This window comes from Pristiophorus japonicus, chromosome 8 (assembly GCF_044704955.1).
Source record: "Pristiophorus japonicus isolate sPriJap1 chromosome 8, sPriJap1.hap1, whole genome shotgun sequence".
In the NCBI taxonomy this organism is placed as follows: domain Eukaryota; kingdom Metazoa; phylum Chordata; class Chondrichthyes; family Pristiophoridae; genus Pristiophorus; species Pristiophorus japonicus.
In genome coordinates, this window is record NC_091984.1 from 89485413 (window position 1) to 89499553 (window position 14141).

General features: G+C 47.2%; 1 long non-coding RNA gene across 2 annotated transcripts in view; it reads left to right on the top strand.

Moving 5' to 3' along the window:
• The first annotated feature begins 11238 nt into the window (after positions 1-11238).
• The window catches only part of LOC139268615 (uncharacterized), a 32131-nt gene continuing 29228 nt past the window's right edge, over positions 11239-14141 (top strand). For both annotated transcript variants that reach the window (XR_011594070.1, XR_011594071.1), the window contains exons 1-2: positions 11239-11755; positions 11899-12018. This is a non-coding gene — a long non-coding RNA (uncharacterized lncRNA). The remainder of the gene's footprint in view (positions 11756-11898; positions 12019-14141) is intronic.

Consider the following 14141-nt stretch of genomic DNA (forward strand, 5'->3'; position numbering starts at 1 on the left):
TACGTGCATTAACACGCAAAAAGGACTGTTTATTTATCATAGGTACCCTTTTGGAATTCGCTCGGTTGCAGCAATATTTCAGAGGAACATGGAGAGTCTACTGAAGTCCGTTCCCAGAACCGTCGTGTCCCAAGATGACATCCTGATCACAGGTCGGGACTCCGAGGAACATCTGAACAACCTGGAAGAGATTCTACATCATCTGGACAAAGTGGGACTCAGACTGAAATACTCGAAGTGCGTCTTCATGGCACCAGAGGTCGAATTCCTGGGGAGGAAAGTTGCTGCTGACGGCATCAGGCCCACGGACGCGAAAACCAAGGCCATCAAGAATGCACCCAAGCCGCAGAATGTGACAGAGCTGTGTTCGTTCCTGGGTCTACTCAACTACTTCGGTAACTTCCTACCTAAATTGAGCACCTTATTAAAATCACTGCACATGCTGCTAAGAAAAGGCGACAACTGGGTTTGGGATGCGTCTCAAGACAGAGCTTTTGAGAAAGCCACTAATCTGCTTTGCTCGAACAAACTGCTGGTACATTCTGACCCATCTAAACGTTTAGTATTGGCATGTGATGCTTCGTCATATGGAATTGGTTGCGTACTCCAACAAGCTAATGAGTCGGGTAAACTTCAACCAGTCGCATATGCTTCAAAAAGTTTCTCTAAAGCGGAAAGAGCCTAAAGCATGGTAGAAAAAGAAGCACTAGCCTGTGTATATGGGGTTAAAAAGATGCATCAGTACCTGTTTGGTTTTCGGTTTGAACTGGAGACAGATCTCAAGCCGCTCATTTCACTGTTCTCTGAAAACAAAGGTATCAATACCAATGCTTCATTCCGCATCCAGAGGTGGGCGCTGACATTATCCGCTTACGATTATGTAATTTGCCACAGACCTGGCACCGAGAATTGTGCCGATGCTTTGAGCCGTCTGCCGTTGCCCACACCGGTGGTGGAAACGCCACAACTGGCGGATCTATTGTTAGTTATGGATGCTTTTGAGAGTGAAGGAACCCCTGTCATGGCTCAACAAGTTAAGACCTGGACCAGCCAGGTGGTGAAGAGTTGCATCCTCAAAGGTAATTGGTCTGCCATACCCAAGCAAATGTGCGGGGAGACCAAACCTTACATTCGTCGCAAAGACGAACTGTCTATTCAGTCGGATTGTATACTGTGGGGCAATCGTGTTGTTATGCCCAAGAAAGGCAGAGAGAAATTTGTACGTGAACTACATAGCACACATCCTGGCATTGTCATGATGAAAGCCATTGTCAGGTTTCCTCTATGGTGGCCGGGAATTGACTCTGAGCTGGAATCATGTGTGCATCAGTGCAACACTTGCATGCAGCTCAGCAAAGCACCAGTGGAATCGCCGCTGAGTCTGTGGTCATGGCCGTCCAAACCATGGTCCAGGATCCACATAGACTTTGTAGGTCCCTTCCTGGGGAAAATGTTTTTACTTGTGGTGGATGCATATTCAAAGTGGATAGAGTGTGTAATCATGTCATCCAGCACATCCACAGCTACCATTGAGAATCTCAGCGTCATGTTTACGATGCATGGTCTTCCTGACATCGTTGTTAGCGACAACGGATCGTGCTTCATCAGTCAGGAGTTTCAAGAGTTCATGAAACTCAATGGTATCAAACATGTAAGGTCAGCATCGTTCAAACCTGCATCCAATGGGCAAGCAGAACGTGCTGTCCAAATCATAAAGCAGAGTATGAAGCGAGTAACCTAAGGGTCACTGCAGACCCGCCTGTCATGCATACTGCTTAGTTATAGGACAAGAGCACACAAGCTTACCAGGGTCTCGCCTGCTGAACTAATGATGAAGAGAGGTCTTAAGACCAAGTTATCTGAATGGCGGCAGATTAGGAAAAGGGGAGGTGCAACGAGACCTGGGTGTCATGGTACATCAGTCGTTGAAAGTTGGCATACAGATACAGCAGGCGGTGAAGAAGGCGGTGATACAGCAGGCGGCAAATGGTATGTTTGCCTGGATAGCTAGGGGTTTTGAGTATAGGAGCAGGGAGGTCTTACTGCAGTTGGTGAGGCATCACCTGGAATATTGTGTTCAGTTTTGGTCTCCTAATCTGAGGAAGGACGTTCTTGCTATTGAAGGAGTGCAGCGAAGGTTCACCAGACTGATTCCCGGAATGGCTGGTTTGACATATGAGGAGAGACTGGATCGACTGGGACTTTATTCACTGGAGTTTAGAAGGATGAGAGGGGATCTCATAGAAACATATAAAATTCTGACGGGACTGGACAGGTTAGATGCAGGAAGAATGTTCCCGATGTTGGGGAAGTCCAGAATGAGGGGACACAGTCTAAGGATAAGGGGTTTAAGACTGAGATGAGGAGAAGCTTCTTCACTCAGAGAGTTGTTAACCTGTGGAATTCCCTACCACATAGCGTTGTTGATGCCAGTTCTTTGGATATATTCAAGAGGGAGTTAGATGTGGCCCTTATGGCTAAAGGGTTCAAGGGGTATGGAGAGAAAGCAGGAAAGGGGTACTGAGGTGAAAGATCAGCCATGATCTTATTGAATGGTGGTGCAGGCTTGAAGGGCCGAATGGCCTACTCCTGCACCTATTTTCTATGTTTCTATCTCTTGTACACCCTGACTTGAATAATCATGTTGAATGTAGAAGTCAAATCAGCAAGGGTATCACGATCGTGCAGCTGTGTCACGCGATATTTCTGTAAATGATCCTGGATATGTTCTGAATTATGGTCAGGGTCCCAAGTGGATCGCTGGTACTGTCATGGGCAAGTAGGGCATCAGAGTATTTATTGTCAAGCTCAAAAATAGGCAAACATGCAGGAAACATATGGATCAGACAAAGCTGCGGCACACAGACGAACCGGAACAGTCGGAGGAAGAGACAATCGACGACCAACCAACCTACCCCCAGTCATCAGAGGATTCAGTGGTCATCAGTGAATCGGGACTTTCAATCACCGACATGTTCAATGAAAATTGACTTTTTTTCCCTGACATGGTCATTGCCACTCCCACCAGGTCAGCCACCCAGCTATCAGTCACAACAGACTCTGAACAGTCACCCAAGGTTGGAGTTGAACTGAGACGGTCAACCCGGGAGCGTAAAACACTGGACCATCTCAATTTGTAAAAGACTGTGTTAATATCTCAGAGGAGGGTATTGTCATGTATATACTTTTGGGATCACTAGCCACCAGATGGCGTCACTGTTGGAGGCCATTAGGCTGCACTCACGTGTGTGCAGCCCAAGTATAAAAGGCCAGCCATTTTGTATATTAGTCACTTTGGGCCTTAATAAAGTAGAGCCAAGATCATACCTCTTGGAGTTAAACAGTACTCAGTCTAACAGTTATTGCATACACGACAACTTATATTTCCTTCTTGCTTTCTCCTTCTGCTTCTTCCTTACCCTGTTGCTCTCCCATCCAGTGCTCTGGCCTTTTGCCTTCTCCTCCCTCTTCCCTATATCCATTTGTACTAAGAACGCTTTCAAAATTGAAGAGGCGGTTTCCCAGTTGCACCATAACCAGTGATGGACATCTCAAAGTGCCAGGATGGGGAACTAGCGAGAAGCAGAAACGTTGTAAGTCCACACATGTATTGTGCATGTTGAACATTGTCCACTTAGCTCACCGCACTGTGACTCTGGGAGGACTTCCTTGGCCACGGGAAGAAGACGGGAAGAGGACTCTAGCGACGATTTTCCCAGTGGCTGATAGTAGGGAGATTCCTCTGTAGTTGCCGCAGTCGGACGTCCCCTTTTTTAAAGATGGTCATAATTACAGCATCTTGGAGATTCCCCGGCATGTTCTCCTCCCTCCAGATGAGAGAGATGAGGTCATGTATTCGCGCCAGCAGTGCCTCTCCGCCATACTTCAATGCCTCAGCAGGGACACAACGGACATGATTTTTGCAGCGTGACATGGCCTTCTGCGACCTTACAAAGGCCATTGACACTGTCAATCACAAGGATCTATGGAGCGTCCTCTTCCGTTTTGGATGCCCCCAAAAGTTCGTCACCATCCTCCGCCTGCTCCACGACGACATACAGGCCGTGATCCTTACCAATTGATCCATCACAGACCCAATCCATGTCCGGACCGGGGTCAAGCAGGGTTGCGTCATTGCCCCAACCCTCTTCTCAATCTTTCTCGCCGCCATGCTCCACCTCACAGTCACCAAGCTCCCCGCTGGAGTAAAACTAAACTACAGAACCAGTGGGAACCCGTTCAACCTGCGCCGTCTCCAGACCAGATCCAAGATCACCCCAACCTCTGTCGTCGAGCTACAGTACACGGACGAAGCCTGCGTCTGCGCACATACAGAGGCTGAACTCCAGGACATAGTCGACATATTTACTGAGGTGTACGAAAGCCTGGGCCTTACGCTCAACATCCGTAATACAAAGGTCCTCCACCAGTCTGTCCTCGTCACACAGCACTGCCCCCCAATCATCAAGCTCCACGGCGCGGCCCTGGACACCATGGACCATTTCCCATATCTCGGGAGCCTCCTATCAACAACAGCAAGCATCGACGACGAGATCCAACACCGCCTCCAGTGCAGCCTTCGGCCGCCTGAGGAAAAGAGTGTTTGAAGACCAGGCCCTCAGAACTGCCACCAAGCTCATGGTCTACTGGGCTGTAGTAATACCCGCCCTCCTGTATGGCTCAGAGACATCGACCACGTAAAGTAGACACATAGAAACATAGAAAATAGGTGCAGAAGTAGGCCTTTCGGCCCTTCGAGCCTGCACCACCATTCGATAAGATCATGGCTGATCATTCCCTCAGTACCCCTTTCCTGCTTTCTCTCCATACCCCTTGATCTCCTGAGCCATAAGCGCCATATCTAACTCCCTCTTGAATATATCCAATGAACTGGCATCAACAACTCTGCGGCAGGGAATTCCACAGGTTAACAACTCTCTGAGTGAAGAAGTTTCTCCTCATCTCAGTCCTAAATGGCCTACCCCTTATCCTAAGAATGTGTTCCCAACATCGGGAACAATCTACCCGCATCAAACCTGTCCCGTCCCGTCAGAATCTTGTATGTTTCTATGAGATCCCCTCTCATCCTTCTAAACTCCAATGTATAAAGGCTCAGTTGATCCAGTCTCTCCTCATATGTCAGTCCAGCCATCCCGGGAATCAGTATGGTGAACCTTCGTTGCACTTCCTCAATTACAAGAACGTCCTTCCTCAGATTAGGAGACCAAAACTGAACATAATATTCCAGGTGAGGCCTCACCAAGGCTCTGTACAACTGCAGTAAGACCTCCCTGCTCCTATACTCAAATCCCCTAGCTATGAAGGCCAACATACCATTTGTCTTCTTCACCGCCTGCTGTACCTGTATGCCAACTTTCAATGACTGATGAACCATGACACCCAGGTCTCGTTGCACCCTTTTCCTAATCTGCCACCATTCAGATAATATACTGTCTTCGCGTTTTTTCCCCCAAAGTGGATAACCTCACATTTATCCACATTATACTGCATCTGCCATGTATTTGCCGACTCATCTAACCTGTCAGTCACCCTGAAGCCTCTTAGCGTCCCCCTCACTGCCACCCAGGTTAATGTCATCTGCAAACTTGGAGATATTACACTTAATTTCTTCATCCAAATCATTGATGTATATTGTAAAGAGCTGGGGTCCCAGCACTGAGCCCTGCGGCACTCCACTAGTCACTGCCTGCCATTCTGAAAAGGACCCGATAATCCCGACTCTGCTTCCTGTCTGCCAACCAGTTCTCTATCCACGTCAGTATATTACCCCCAATACCATGTGCTTTGATTTTGAGCACCAATCTCTTGTGTGGGACCTTGTCAAAAGCCTTTTGAAAGTCCAAATACACCACATACACTGGTTCTCCCTTGTCCACTCTACTAGTTACATCCTCAAAAAATTCCAGAAGATTTGTCAAGCATGATTTCCCCTTCATAAATCCATGCTGACTTGGACCGATCCTGTCACTGTTTTCCAAATGCGCTGCTATTTCATCCTTAATAATTGATTCCAACATTTTCCCCACTACTGATGTCAGGCTAACCGGTCTATAATTACCCGCTTTCTCTCTCCCTCCCTTTTTAAAAAGTGGTGTTACATTAGCTACCCTCCAGTCCATAGGAACTGATCCTGAGTCGATAGGCTGTTGGAAAATGATCACCAATGCATCCACTATTTCTAGGGCCACTTCTTTAAGTACTCTGGGATGCAGACTATCAGGCCCCGGGGATTTATCGGCCTTCAACCCCACCAATTTCCCTAACACAATTGCCTACCTAATAAGGATATCCTTCAGTTCCTCTTTCTCACTAGACCCTCGGTCCCCTAGTACTTCCGGAAGGTTATTTGTGTCTTCCTTCGTGAAGACAGAACCAAAGTATTTGTTCAATTGGTCTGCCATTTCTTTGTTCCCCATTATAAATTCACCTGAATCCGACTACAAGGGACCTATGTTTGTCTTCACTCATCTTTTTCTCTTCACATAGCTGTAGAAGCTTTTACATCAGTTTTTATGTTCCCGGCAAGCTTCTTCTCATACTCTGTTTTCCCCCTCTTAATTAAACCCTTTGTCCTCCTCTACTGAATTCTAAATTTCTCCCAGTCCTCAGGTTTGCTGCTTTTTCTGGCCAATTTGTATGCCTCTTCCTTGGATTTAACACTATTCTTAATTTCCCTTGTTAGCCACGGTTGAGCCACCTTCCCCGTTTTATTTTTATTCCAGACAGGGATGTACAATTGCTGAAGTTCATCCATGTGATCTTTAAATGTTTGCCATTGCCTATCCACTGTCAACCCTTTAAGTATCATTTGCCAGTCTATTCTAGCCAATTCACGCCTCAAACCATCGAAGTTACCTTTCCTTAAGTTCAGGACCCTAGTTTCTGAATTAACTGTGTCACTCTCCATTCTAATAAAGAATTCTACCATGTTATGGTCACTTTTCCCCAAGGGGTCTTGCACAACACGATTGTTCATTAGTCCTTTCTCATTACACATCACCCAGTCTAGGATGGCCAGCTCCCTGGTTGGTTCCTCGACATATTGGTTGAGAAAACCATCCCTAATACACTCCAGGAAATCCTCCTCCACTGCATTGCTATCAGTTTGGTTCGCCCAATCAATATATAGATTTAAGTTGCTGGAGAAATATCACCAACGATGTCTCCGCAAGATCCTACAAATCCCCTGGGAGGACAGGAGTACCAACATCAGTGTCCTCGTCCACGCTAATATCCCCAGCATTGAAGCACTGATCACACTCGATCAGCTCCGCTGGGCAGGCCACATAGTTCGCATGCCAGACACAAGACTCCCAAAGCAAGTGCTCTACGCGGAGCTCCTTCACCGCAAACGAGCCAAAGGTGGGCAGCGGAAATGTTACAAGGACACCCTCAAAGCCTCCCTAATGAAGTGCGACATCCCCACTGACACCTGGGAGTCCCTGGCCAAAGACCGCTCTAAGTGGAGGAAGTGCCTCTGGGAAGGCGCTGAGCACCTCGAGTCTCGTCGCCGAGAGCATGCAGAAATCAAGCGCAGGCTGCGGAAAGAGCGTGCGGCAAACCAGTCCCACCCACCCCTTCCCTCAACGACTATCTGTCCCACCTGTGACAGAGTCTGTGGCTCTCATATTGGACTGTTCAGCCACCAAAGAACTGGAAGCAAGTCTTTCTCGATTCCGAGGGACTGCCTATGATGATGATGATTTAACTCACAACCATACTAAGCAGTGTGCTGGGCTATCTGGGAGCTATAAAGTGTTTTACCTCAATCCCTAATTGTCAGCTTGGTTCAGTGTTGACACTCTAATTTCCCAGGGGCACAACAGACATGATTTTTGCAGCGCGACAGCTGCAGGAAAAATCCAGGGAGCAGCGCCAGCCCTTATACATGGCCTTCTTCGACCTTACAAAGGCCTTTGACACTGTTAACCGCGCGGGTCGCTGGAGTGTCCTCCGTTTCGGATGCCCCCAAAAGTTCGTCAACATCTTCCGCCTGCTTCACGACGACATGCAGGCCGTGATCCTTACCAATGGATCCATTACAGACCCAATGCACGTACGGACCGGGGTCAAACAAGGCTGCGTCATCGCCCCAACCCTCTTCTCAATCTTCCTCGCTGCCATGCTCCACCTCATAGTCAACAAGTTCCCCGCTGGAGTGGAACTCAACTACAGAACCAGTGGGAAGCCGTTCAAACTTTGCCGTCTCCAGGCCAGGTCCAGGACCACCCCAACCTCTGTCGTCGAGTTACAGTACGCGGACGACGCCTGCGTCTGCACACATACAGAGGCTGAACTCCAGGACACAGTCGACATATTTACTGAGGTGTACGAAAGCATGGGCCTTATGCTAAACATCTGTAAGACAAAGGTCCTCCACCAGCCTGTCCTCGCCGCACAGCACTGTGCCCCCGTCATCCAGATCCACGGCGCGGCCCTGGATAACGTGGACCATTTCCCATACCTCGGGAGCCTCTTATCAACAAGAGCAGACATTGATGACGAGATTGAACACCACCTCCAGTGCACCAGTGCAGCCTTTGGAAAAGAGTGTTCGAAGATCAGGCCCTCAAATCTACCTCCAAGCTCATGGTCTACAGGACCGTTGTAATACCCGCCCTCCTGTATGGCTCAGAGACATGGACCATGTACAGTAGACACCTCAAGTCGCTGGAGAAATACCACCGACGATGTCTCCGCAAGATCCTACAAATCCCCTGGGGGGACAGACGCACCAACATTAACATCCTCGACCAGGCCAACATCCCCAGAATTGAAGCACTGACCACACTTGATCAGCTCCGCTGAGAAGGCCACATTGTCCGCATGCCAGACACGAGACTCCCAAAGCAAGTGCTCTACTCGGAACTCCTTCATGGCAAACAAGCCAAAGGTGGGCAGAGGAAACGTTTCAAGGACACCCTCAAAGCCTCCCTGATAAAGTGCAACATCCTCACCGACACCTGGGAGTCCCTGGCCAAAGACCGCCCTAAGTGGAAGAAGTGCCTCCTGGAGGGCGCTGAGCACTCGAGTCTCATCGCCGAGAGCATGCAGAAATCAAGCGCAGGCAGCGGAAAGAGCATGCGGCAAATCTGTCCCATCCTCCCTTACCCTCAACGACTATCTGTCCCACCTGTGACAGGGACTGTGGCTCTCATATTGGATTGTTCAGCCACCTAAGGACTCATTCTAAGAGTGGAAGCAAGTCTTCCTCGATTCCGAGAGACTGCCTATGATGATGATGATGATGATAATCGGTGTTGGCATTCTAATTTCTGGAACGTTATGGGTTAATTGGCTGTAAAGCGCTTTGAAATGTCTGGTGGTCATGAAAGGCGCTATATGAATGCAAGTCTTTCTTTCTTTCTCGGATCTAAGCACATAATCAAGGCTGACACATCAGTGTCGTACTGAGGGAATGCTATATTGTCAGAAGTGCCATCTTTTGGAGGAGACATTAACCCGAGGCCAAGAATCCTGTTGCTGATTGCTATCCACTAACTGATATTACATGTGTTGGGTATAGGGCTTGACTGCCATGTCACCCATAACTAAATATCCTGCTGATACTGTCTGGGGACACACATGAAGAACAGCCTTTTAGGGAAGGTTCTTAAGGCTAATCAGTGCTTGTGGAATCATACCACAACAAGCAGTTAATGCCTTCAGAGTAAGGGAGTAAAATGGCAGAAAAAAGGAAGGAAAATCAAATTCATAAAGTGCTTTGACAATCCTATTTTCTTACATCACGCTATAATTTTTTTACTTCCTCTTGGCTTTAATTTGTTTGTCTCTCTGACAATATTTTTTTTTAATTCAAAATAAATAAGGCTATGTTTGAATCCTTCCTCTCCATTAGTATTGCCCCCTTGTCTGAAGCTGTTTAATTGTACCGATGTGCAGTTTTAAGGCACTAGTTATCCTCCAGTACTTTGCCCAAGTGGCAGGCTATTTGGCTGGGTCGGGCATCAGTCAGGCTTGGTCTGATCGACTCCTCACTTTAATGTTTCATATTTCCTATCAGAAATCACTAACACAATATGCATATTCTCCTAGTTGGACCACTGCCATCTGTTATCGTCCAAAAGCTTTCAGTGTCTCAGAATGCAAAAAAATACTCATCATGCAATATATTTAAAGTCAGTGAGTGTTGTACTTTTCTGTCCAGAAGTGATTAACCTATTATATGACTCCTTTGGTTTCCAGTCTAGGTTTGTATGACTCAGCACCAGACGCGGAGATGTCCATTCATTGTCATCCATCAGTGGGGAAGCCATAAATCATCTTTAAGAGGAAAGTATAACTGCTTACAATGGGATGTCACAGGTGGGCTTGGCCCCCACAGGGAGTGCAGAAGGGTCCAACGGAAAAAAATTACAATGAAACAAGGCATCACTTGCACACAGCATCGCTGCTCTCTCTCCCCCCCCGCCCTCACACGCCCGTGGGGAAAATGATTTTTTTTTTTGCAAAGACAAAAACAAACCCTTTTAGAAACTTAGCAGCAATGTTTGCCGATTGGGAGCAAAAGAAGTCATAAAACAAGTTATTTACCCCAAGCAATAACAAAAAAAATTAAAAGCAGGCTGACTTTAAACGTGTTGCATTATGATTTTGTTTTGCACTCTGGGGAGTTGGCGTAGGACCCGGAAGTTTTTTAGATATCACATGGCTGAGAGATTTAATAAAAACACAAAAATGGCGGCAGTCACATTGGGAGAGTGTGTTTGCTGCGTCATAAAATAATATGCATGTAAACAAAGAGAGAAGGAGGGAGAGAAAGCGGGGAAAAGAAGAGAAAGAGCGAGCGGGAGCCGAGCGAGCGCTGCGGAGAGCAGCCGGACCGTGTCTGGGGATTGGGGTCTGAGACTGGGGGCCGGGGATTGGGGTCTGGGGTCTGAGACTGGGGACCGGGGATTGGGGTCTGAGACTGGGGTCTGGAGATTGGGATTGAGACTGGGGGCCGGGGGCTGAGGCTGGGGATTGGGGTCTGAAACTGGGGGCCGGGGATTGGGGTCTGAGACTGGGGTCTGGAGATTGGGATTGAGACTGGGGGCCGGGGGCTGAGGCTGGGGATTGGGGTCTGAAACTGGGGGCCGGGGATTGGGGTCTGAGACTGGGGTCTGGAGATTGGGATTGAGACTGGGGGCCGGGGGCTGAGGCTGAGGATTGGGGCTGGGGGCGAGCGCGGCTCCGGGGGCTCAGTGTATCAGAGTCTTGTTGCTGGGCAAGTCTCGAACTGTCCTCAATTGTGTCTGGCTGGTGTCGGGGAGAAGTGCAACAGATCTTATTTAATGTATGTACAAATTAAAAAGCAGCAAATTATACTGGATGCAAATTCCGAGAGTTATAATAGTCAATGCTAAAAGTACCAATTAAATGAGGGTCACATTCGCAGTATTTAAAAATACGATGTCAATTTCTGGAAGCTGGTGGAATTATCTTTGCATTTCCTGATGCGAGTTCATTTGAGTTTCACGTTTTTTTTCCAAACGGAATTTGAATATATTTTTCTTAAAATTCTGTATTGCTGTCCTAGGATTTCCATGGGTTGGAGAGGTTTTTTTTTCCAGATTTACTATTTTTTTGGAGATTGCCGCTGGCTCGAAAGATTGGAAACAGCGCCCAGATCCAACTTGTTTACAGCGGGGGTCGTGCATGGAGAGGAAGGGCGGAGCAGCCAATCCCTGATTCCCAGATCCCTGGGAGCACCAACTCCTCCCCCACCACAAAGGTAGTGCACAGCTTAAGAAAAAGAATCCTTACAAAGCTGACCTTGTTGCTTAATCGAAGGAATTTTGAGATACCAGTATATCTGCACTGAAATGAATCTGTTCATAAAATAATTGAATTCCTTTCAAATTCTTTGGCTTTTAGCTTCCGATTACTATTGAGGGACCATGACAGATGTAGAAAACACGTGTCCCCAGGCATGGATTTGTTTACACTTGTCTCTATGTTTTACGTTTTGAAAGTTGTTTGGAATCTGATTGTAAGGTAAGATGCCTTTCATATTATTTGTACAAGAATACATTATTTTATATATATTAAAATGGTCATGCTAGCAATTTTTAAAGAACTTTCATTTATATAGCGCCTTTTAACATAAAACCTCACAAGGTGCTTGACAGGAGTGTTATCAAACAAAATTTGGCAACGAGCCACATTAGGAGATATTGGGACAGATAACCAAAAGCTTGATCGAAGAGGTAGGTTTTAAGGAGCGTCTTAAAGGAGGAGAAAGAGATAAAAAAAACGGAGAGATTTAGTGAGGGAATTCCAGAGTTTAAGGCCTAGTCAGCTAAAGGCATGGCCATCAATGGTAGACTGATTCAAATCAGGAATGTGCAAGAGGCCAGAATTGGTGGAGTGCAGAGATCTCGGAGTGTTGTAGGGCTGGAGGAGGTTACAGAGATAGGGAAGAGAGAGGCCATGGAGAAATAAACAAGGATGAGATTTAAAAATTGTGCGTTATCTGACCGGGAGCCAATGTAGATCAGCGAACACAGGGGTGGTGGGTGAACGGGAGTTGGTGCGAGTTAGGATACAGGCAGCGAAGTTTTAGATGAGCTCAAGTTTCTGGAGCGTGGAAGATAGGCTGGCCAGCAGAGCCTTGGATGAGGATTTGAGATGAGCTGAGGCAGGGGCAGAGTTGGGTGCTGTTACAGAGGTGGAAATAGGCGCTCTTAGTGATGGGGCATATATGTGATCGGAAGCTCATCACGGGGTCAAATACAACACCAAGATTGTAAGCAGTCTGGTTCAGCCTAGGACAGTAATATTTAAAAGAAATGTAATTATCCTCTTAGCAATTCTTCATTCAAAATATATATTGAATTATAATCAACAGCAGTAATTTGCATTTGTATACCAAAGGTAAAAAAAAAATTCCAAGGTACTTCAGAGAGGTGTAATCAGACAAAAATGGATGCCAAGACAAAAGAGATATTGAGCGAGATGACCAAAAGCTTGGTTGGAGAGCTGGAATTTCAGGAGGGCCCTAAAGGAGGAGAGGGAGGTGTTTAGGGCGGGAATTCCATAGCTTGAAGCCTAGACAGCTGAAGGCACTGCCGCTGATGGTGGAGTGAAGGAAGTGGTGATCCACAAAAGGCCAGAGTCAGAGGAATGGAGAGTTTGGGAGAGGGTTGTAGGACTGGAGGAGGTTACAACAATAGTGAGAGGCAAGGCTATGAATGGATTTAAACATGTGGATGTGAATTTAAAATTTGAGATGTGCAGAACCAGGAATCGATGTAGGTCAGCATGGCCAGGGTGCTGGGTGAGTGGGACTTGGTAGGATAGGCGATGGGAAGCAGAGCTTTGAACGAGCTGATGTTTATGAAGGGTGGAGAATTGTGGGTTTAAAAAAAAATAAAATTGAGAAATCTTGGTGAGGGGTCAAGGGCTATAAGTTGAATAGCATATGAGCGAAGATTAGATAAATCAAGAAGCTGTAGACCACACGGTAGAGCCCATGGGCCGATCAGGCCCACAAATACTGTTATCAGCTCCTCTCCACCCCCTCGATCTAGATCCAACCTCCTTAGTGCTGCTCCAAGTGATTGAATATTTCATACGTCTTGGTGGCAATTCCTACCCACAGTATGCAGCAACATTCAGTTGCTTGGAGCTGCGGGAAGTAGGAAACGGCAGTGGGGCTGAGGGGAATGCTGCGAGAGCCACACTAAGAGCCAGAGAGAACCAGTGTGAAATTGGAGGGCAGAACAGTAGTGCCATTATGAAATTGGGCGGGGGGTGGGGAGGGAGAGAAGGAGAATGGTGCCAATGTGGAATGTAAGGAGAGAGGGAGAAGGATGCTGCCTTGACTGAGGACTGGGGAGAAGGGTGCCAACTCGTCAGAAGCATGAAAAGAGTAAGAAGCCTCGGGCCACCCTAGAAAAGGATTCTCTTTCCCCCCCGCCGTGTTGGTAGTAGAATGTAGGAGAAGATAACTTTATATATGCGGCCCTTGGGTTCCTGATGAGCAGTTGAGTGGCCGATGAAGAAAAAAGGTTTGGATGCATCTGCTGCAGATTGTAGGAGGAACAGAAGCCTTGGGGGCTTAAGGAGCTTCACACTATTGAGGTTCTTGGAAAAAGTGGGTTAGTATCAGAAACTTT